Below are 8,402 nucleotides of genomic sequence, written 5' to 3' on the forward strand. Positions count from 1 at the left end.
TGCTTGGTAAGAAATGTACGCATTATCCTGCCCATGTAATTGTAACCCCTCTGTACAGTATGTTCACAAATAAAATAAAATAAATTTAAAAAAAAGAATAAAAGAACATTGAGCCTCTTGGCCAAGAATCTATGGTCACTCTCTTCATTCTCTTATTCACTGCTTAGTAGATGTTTGAAATTACTTTTAGAGCTGCCTATTTTTAAACAATAACAAGATTTTTAAGCAAAATTAGAAGTCTCCTCCCCACAGCATCACATAATTGAATTCAAGATAGTTGTAGGAATCATATTATATAAAGCCAGTCGGCCACAGATTATTTTATGGAAAACAAGTCTCATTGAGCATTGGCAGTAATTGAACTTAAAAATTAGGGAACAGAATAAATAGGTATATGTTTTAGCCATCTTTCAAAACCTTGTAATAAGACAAAGCAAGAAAGTAGACAGAGAGACTGAGGAAGTAAGAATGAGTCTTGGCTTAGAGCCATGCCCTGAGGGCCACAGAAAATTATGTTCATAGTCACTCAGGCCCACTTTTCTGGAGAGCTCCCCAGAATGCAGGAAAATAAGATAACTTTTTTTTGATCTTAACTTCTACATACTGTAATGGAGACTACCTTTTTTACATGAATGGCTAAATTTGATTTTCTATAGATGGTAAATAAACTAGGCCCCATTTGGGATTTCTAAAGTATCTTGGGATTGTTTTCCAAATAATTCAAGCTCAATAAAACTGTCAAGTGTACTTTGTCATTGCAATTTTTTTCAAAAGTGTGTAATTTAATCCATATGTTTCTCATTCATAAAAATCTGCACAATACAGTTTCAGATTTTTTAAGAGCCACTTGTCTTCCTAGGAGGTACTGGGGCTTTCTTAACACTTTTCTAGGAACTATTCTTAAATCATATTTCAAAACAAGCAGATTTCATTTCCTTCTGAAATTTGTGTTTAGAAAACAAACAGATTCTAAAATATTTTGCCTATTATTTTACTTGTATATTATTGATCTTATTGGTCTTTTTATTTTCTGGTAATTCTAGGGATTGAACTAAGAGACTTCTATTTGCCAGGCAGGCACTTTATACTTGAACAATTTCCCCAATACTTTTAGCTTTGGTTACTCAAATGTGATCTTGAGTTTTGTGCTCTGTCTGGCTTCAGACCACGATCCTCCTATGCAGCTGGAATTACAGGAGAACCTCACCATGCCTATTGTCTTACCATCATTGCACAAAGGAATTCATTGTGATGTTTCTGAAAAATCATACAATGTGCTTTGATCAAATTTACTCTGTTGTCCCTTCCTCCTCTTCTGCCCCGAACTGTTCTTGGTATATTTTATTATGCTGCTTTTATATACATACATACATAGGTATATGTATACAGATACATACATATATATATGTATGTATGTATTTATATACATGTACATGTATATATATAAAAGCAGCAAAATAAAATATGTACATTTATAGACATATATGGTTAAATATGTGTATATATTTTATTATATATGTGCATACGTGTATATGTTATATATTTATTTATATATTTTACATATGTACATATGAGCATGTGTATGTGTTGAGTACATGATGACATGTGTGTGTGATATGCTTTAATCATATTCATATTCACCACCATCACCTTCTCATTTCCTTCTCCTCATACCTTCTGCCTCCTCATACCAAGTAATCCCGTTGGTAATCCTGTTATATTGTTGTTATTATTATAATTAATAGGGGCTTAGAGTTTACATTTGAGCACAAATATGCAATGTTCATTTTTGGTTTTGTTTTTTAGCTTTGTTTATCTCACTTAACGTTGTAATCTCCAGTAGATCCATTTTTTCTGCAAAGGACCTAATTTCATTTTATGTCCACTTGTGTTTGTTTTATGAACTTGAGTGTAACAATGGTTGGCTCATATTTATTTACAACTGCTGTAGCTGTTTTCTTTATTAATGCGAGGTAACCTTCATTGTCTCTTCTGAATAATTTTGGTTTGAAGTCTGTCCTATCACACATAAGTGTAAGTACTCTTGCCTGTCTTTAGGCTCAGTTTACTTGGAAAATCTTTCTTATCCTTTTTGCTTTAAGTCTGTGCTTGTCTTTGTCAATGAGGTGTGTTTCTTTTTAGGCATTGAATGGCTGCATATTTCTTTTTAATCCAACCTGCCAGCTTGTGTCTTTTAATGGAGAGTTGAGACCATTAACATTAAGAGTTATTAAAGTTATGAAGTAATCCTTGACATTTTGTCATTTTGGAAATCCTTGACTCTTTCCTAATCCTTCTTTGCTTATCTCCCCCACCAGTGAGATTTATTCATTCACACATTTTCCTGGTTATGTTTATCTTTATCTTCTGTGTATAGGATGCCTTTAAACATATTCTGTGGTGCTGGCCTATGGCATGAATATCTTTAGCTTTTATTTATCATGGGAATTCTTTAATTCTCCTTTATTTCTAAAAAAAAATAATTTTGCTGGATACAGAACTCTAGTTTGGCAGGGATTTTTTTTTCAGAGCTTGGAATATACCATTTCATTCCCTCCTTGCTTTTTGAGTTGGGTTGAGAAATCTGCTGTTATTCTGATAAATGATTTGGGCCTTGTCTCTTGCATATTTCAATCTTCTCTCCATATTCTTAGTGTTTTACTTTATGCCTTGGAGAACTTCTTGGTCTTGTCTATTTAGTGTCCTAAAATCCACTCGAACCTGTATCACCATCGTTCCTCAAGATTTGTCACATTTCTGCTATTGCTCATTGAACATATTTCCTCTTCCTTTAACTTTGTACCTCATTTTCTTTGCTCATGATTCATAGTATTAGTCATTTGCCAATGTCTCGTATATCTTGCATGTTCCATTCCATTATTTTTCCTTTATCTTTATCTGAATGTTCTAATTTCTCTACTTTGTCTTCAATCCCTAATGTTCTTGTTTTCAACAGATCCAGTCTATTAACAAGATTGCCATTTAGTTTTTTATTTACTTCTTGAGCTTTTCACTTCTAGACTTTCAGGAAGAAGTTTTCAGTTTCTATGTATTTACGAATTCCTCTTTCTTACCCTGAATTTTCTTCTTTATGTAATTCAGCTATTTATTTTTATCCTCTTGGAATTCATTCAGGAGTTTGCCTCCTCTTTAACTTCACTGATAATTCTGATAATCACTCTTTATAATTCTTTATCTGAGACTTCATCCAGGTCACTATCTTTTTGTTTATAACCTGTAAGCTTTTCATACACTCATTCTCAATGTTCAGGCATGACCATGTAGTGATAAGGTCACTGGTTTAGGGGTGGAGCTTATTAACCGAACATTCACCCACACACTTGGGTCACTCCAGCCTCAACCTCAACATCAAGCAAATAGAGAGAAGTTGGCTCAAATCTCTGTATTTCCTAGTATACTGGCTGGTGCTACATGTGTGTTGAGATCAGGGCTGGTAAAATGTCCACTGTCCACTTCTATGTTGCTTGTGCCTTACACATGTTCTTTTTTGTGTATTGGAAGCTCTTGCCATTGCCAAGGAGCTTTGTAGTATGTTGCCCAGTCAGGTTCTCACTTTCTTCACAGGCCTTCCAGGAGCAGCAAGCATCTAAGTCTAAGAGTGTCTCATGCTTCCATGAGATAATCGGGTTAGCAAATGGAGTATGGAGTTCTGCCCTGGCTGTGGAGAATTGAGGGACTTGGTGCTTTCAGAGGCTGCTCACTACCCAGCAAGAGGGAGTTAACATGAAAAAAAAATCATGTGATGCCCTGGTCCTGTGCTCAGAGCTTGTAGCCCCACAGCAGCAAATACCACCACTAACAGTGATCCTGAAGCCTAATACTCCACTGGCCCTAGGGTTGGGGCTGTGAATCTGCAGTGATCTTTAGGTAATGGAGTGATGTCACCAATCATCATTCTCTTCACTGTCCAAGCTTCCCATTGCATAAACCTCTCAGCAGGTTCATGTCAGACCTTCTCCCCCTTTACAAATCCCTCTCCCTCCCCTATTCTATGGCTGGGTATCCTAAGACACCACCCCCCAAGCTGAGATTAGTTTTGTTTTCAAATCTCCAGAGGAGGTCTACCTTGAAGAGAAGGCCCTTTCTCAAGATGGCACCTCATTTTAGTTTGTTGAGATATAGGAAGTGAGAAAATGTCTTTCCTGTCTGATGCTAGCCCGTCTCACAGGGGAAATCACTGCTCTACCAAATCACTACATAGTTTTTACATTTTTTGAGAGGTTTCAGTTTGTCCTACAGCTGACCTTCTAATTTGTTGCTAAGACCACCTAGCTTACCTTGTGGTTGAGGCTTCAATTTCTCCTCTCCACCATGCCTTCAACCTCACTGGGAGCTGGGTGAAAGTTGCTGCCTGTTTCCTAACTTACTCTGTACCTGTCTATTTCTCTATATTTTGTAGCTATCCTGTCCTTCTTTCATGGTCTCTGATACTCTTTCTTCTGAATTGAGTTTTTTACTCTGTCTTTTCTTTCTGCCATGTTGCTCTTTGCTCTTTGCAATGTCAGTCGCTATGGGTATTTAATCTCAACTTCCAATGAAAATCACTTTTAGGGGAAGAAATTTTCCTAAAGCTCAATATTTTAGGAACATGTCATCTGTGTTCTGTCCCAAGAGCTCAAGAAAAGAATCTGTCTATTATCCTGTAGGAGCCTTAATTTCCCAGGACACAGAGGTTCCTTTAGAAAATGACTTTTTCAGAGTTCGCAGTGTTCTATTATCTTGGAAGGCTAAGTCATCTTCGCAATCAGAAGGTGCCAAGCCTGCTCCTATCGGAAGAGTCAGCCCAGTGGCTGGGGCTCAAGTTACTTCCTTGGAGAAGTCTTTTCCTTCCTAGGTAAAGGCACACTCACAATGTCAGTTCAGAGGCTCCTTCCTTTCTTCTCTCCTTCTTTAAACTTTAAAATCACAATCTGCTTTAAGAACAGTATAGAAGTCTGTTCCTACTGACACTTCTTGCCACTTCATGCTCACCTTCCCTTTTCTTTAGTCTGAAACCAATTGTTTGAGCAAATTCATTTCTTCATTTTGAATTGTGGTAGATCCACGATTCAAATGCATTTTTCTTTTCATTGTAAAAGTAGGGCTACTCCTTTAACAGTAGTAGGGGGAAAGCTCTGCTCTCAAATGTAAACAGCCTGAGAGAATTCTATTTTTAATAACTTTTTAATTGTGAAAATACTGTACAGAGGGGTCACCGTTACATGTGCAAGGTAATGAGTACATTTCTTATCAAGCATTGTTGCCTCCTCCTTTTTTTTTTTCTCTACTATCCCTTCCCTCCCATCTCCACAACTACACTCCCCTCCTCCAAATTGTAAAGTTCATTTTTCAACATAGTGCCTTGTACATCTCATCGTTACAATGGGTCCACCTGTATCCCCATTTAAACGATTTGTTTTTTCCCTTCCCCTCCACAAATTATACCAACATCAAATACAGTGAAAATAGGGGTTATACTGTGGGAGAGGGACATACAAAGCAACAAAGAAATCATCTTATAAATATGTTAGAAACAATTGCATGAAAGAAAAAACATTTGAATACTTATTTTGGATTCATTTCGCTTAACTTCATCTTATCTGGTCATATATACATAGCTTTTGACCTTTTCTACTTGTCCCAGACATATACTAGTTATTGCAAATAAGGGAAACCAGGGGACCTATGTTTCTTTGGGCCTGGCTTACTTCACTTCACATAATTTTTTCCAAGTCTTTACATTTCCTAACAAATGGGGCAATGTCATTCTTTCTGATGGAGGCATAGAATTCCATTGTGTATATATACCACATTTTCTTGATCCATTCATCTACTGAGGGGCATCTGTGTTGGTTCCATATCTTAGCTATGGTAAATAATGCTGCAATAAACATAGTGTGCTGTGAGAATTCTTAATAATATAGTGACTGAGTATAGAGAATGTGGAAGCAGACTGCCTATGTTAAAAACCCATTACCATTGACTAGCTATGTGACCTCAGGCAAGTCACTGTAGTCTCTCTGTGCCTCAGTTAGCTCATCTGTAAAGTGGAGATGACAATAATACATGAATCTTCAGCAATGAATAAATTATAGAATTCTGGCCCCACATACCATAAAACAATAGAACAGCAGTCACTTGACTAGTGAGCTCTTCACTCTGACTAGCATCCTCCCATGCTAGCAAAAGCAATTCCAAGATTTCCCAAACATTTACTTCAAGAAAAACATGCTTTCTGTGAGCCTCCACGTGCTGTTTATTATGCAAATGTGTACAGAGCTCTTGCTAGGAGCCAGATATTGTCCTAAGCAGTGGAGTCGTATTTTGTTTTCATAAAAGCACGGGCCCAAGAATTACTAATCCATTGACAACAAAATAAATGGTGCAGGAAACCAAATGTTCTCCTCTGTCTCCATCCAACTCCTGTCTGAATCAGCATGCTGAGGTTAGAGAACCAGATTTATCCAAAAGGGTCTTCACGCACCAGAGAGCCATTAAATTAAAAAGCACTGATGCTTCTAGGAGGAAAAAAAAAAGGAGACTCTCAGTGTTTTGCATTAAAGCTCCACTCAGCAGTCCTGGACTCCTGACCCAGCTAAGGAGTTCGTTTTGCATGGAAAGAACACAACAAAACCATGTGGTTCCTTCTTTCCAGGTGCCCAGGGACTGATGTGTGCCACTCATTAGTGGTAAATGGTAGCTATGTGTGGAAATCCCAGCACATTGCAAACAGAATACAACCCTAAGGAACCACAAATCACCTGCATTGATTCTAAAACTGACTGAGATGCAGCTGGAGAGCTGTTTGTTCAGAATTTAATTTGATTCATCAGCCATTGGACAGGACTTTATATGGTATTAAACTAGTACATTTCTAGCTACTGATGCTGACTCAGGTATTTCTGAGTTTTTCTCTTTGTGGTTGATTTGTTGGGGGTTTTTGCCATATTAGTAGGAAGAATTAATCCATTTCATTCAAATCTGCTTCTATTTGTATTGAAAACATTCAAACAAAGGATGATCAAGAGACATAGATTGTGATAGCTGCTGCAGTTATAGAATTCTGGCCCCACATAAAACAATAGAACAGCAGTCACTTGACTAGTGAGCTCTTCACTCTGACTAGTGAACCCATAGCTAGGCAGCATGTTTGACATCTTCCACTGGTTGCCTTTTTATTTTCTTGTAATAATGGAGGAAAATGGAAAATATCCATCAGTGTATTGACAACTATTGAATGCAGTTCTAATGGGCAGGTAAAAGGAAAACTCAGTTTCCCTATTTTCAGGTTTGTTAGTCAGTCATGCAAAACTCTGACCTCAGAATTTCTCACCCCACTGTTCTTCATACCTGTGTATCCTTTCATCTTAACTGCTCACTGTAGCATGCTTAGTCTGAGCCATTCCTCAAGAATGCTTGTCTTCAGGTGTTAGTACTCCTTCTCTCATACCCACAACTAGATCTTCATCCATTTCCCCCTTTGGGCTGAGGAGATCCTTTTCCTACTCCTTGCCTCGCTCCTTGCCTCAATGTTGTTGGGCAAATTTCTGGTTGCCTTCAGCCTTCTGCTCTAGTATGAGCGCTACAGTCAGCTATATTAAAGCAGCTACAATAACATCCTACACTACTGTTTTCATAGTCATTATTTCCCTGCACAACTATATCTCTCTCAATACAAGAATTGTGTTGTATTCATCTCAAGCCAATTTCTTTGCTTATTTTTTGGGCCTTCATATGTATTTTTTTAAATTAATTTCAATTATATAACCAAATTGTCACTTGAGAACACTGGTAATTTCAACCATTATATATTAGATAGGCCTAAACAAATACTTGCATGCACCATATTTGTAATAAGTGATTCTAACCATTCATTAGGGATGTCTCATAAAACATAAACAAATAAAAGGAAGCTGAACTTGAGGAAAACTCTGACCAAACAAAAATCTCCCCAAACTACTACTTTTCTTATAAAGGGAAATCAAAGGGAATAAGAGAGAGGGAATCAAAGATGTGAGGATTCTCATCTTCCTCAGGATACATCTAGTTAGGGTAAGGTCAGCAAAGATTTAGGAGAATTAGAGGAGTTATGCAGGAAAGCAGGATTGTGGCAATCTCCTTAATTATTTCATCTGTTGTATGGCTTTGATCTAACTATTCTATTGAAAAAAAAGTTTTTTGTCACAATTTTCATCAGTGGCCTAGTGTATCACCAGGACTGGGGCACCACATCAAAATTTGGATCATAGTGCTCCCCTGAAACAGTACTTTCAGGATAAAGTCTTGATTTTTTTCCCTAATGGATATTCAAGCTCTTCATGACCCCAATCTATCTTTCTATACTGTTATAGAGATAACACACAAATTTTATAGTCAAATAACTATAAAACACTTTATATCTC

The sequence above is a fragment of the Dipodomys ordii genome, unplaced genomic scaffold (genome assembly GCF_000151885.1).
Source record: "Dipodomys ordii isolate 6190 unplaced genomic scaffold, Dord_2.0 Scaffold53, whole genome shotgun sequence".
In the NCBI taxonomy this organism is placed as follows: Eukaryota; Metazoa; Chordata; class Mammalia; order Rodentia; family Heteromyidae; genus Dipodomys; species Dipodomys ordii.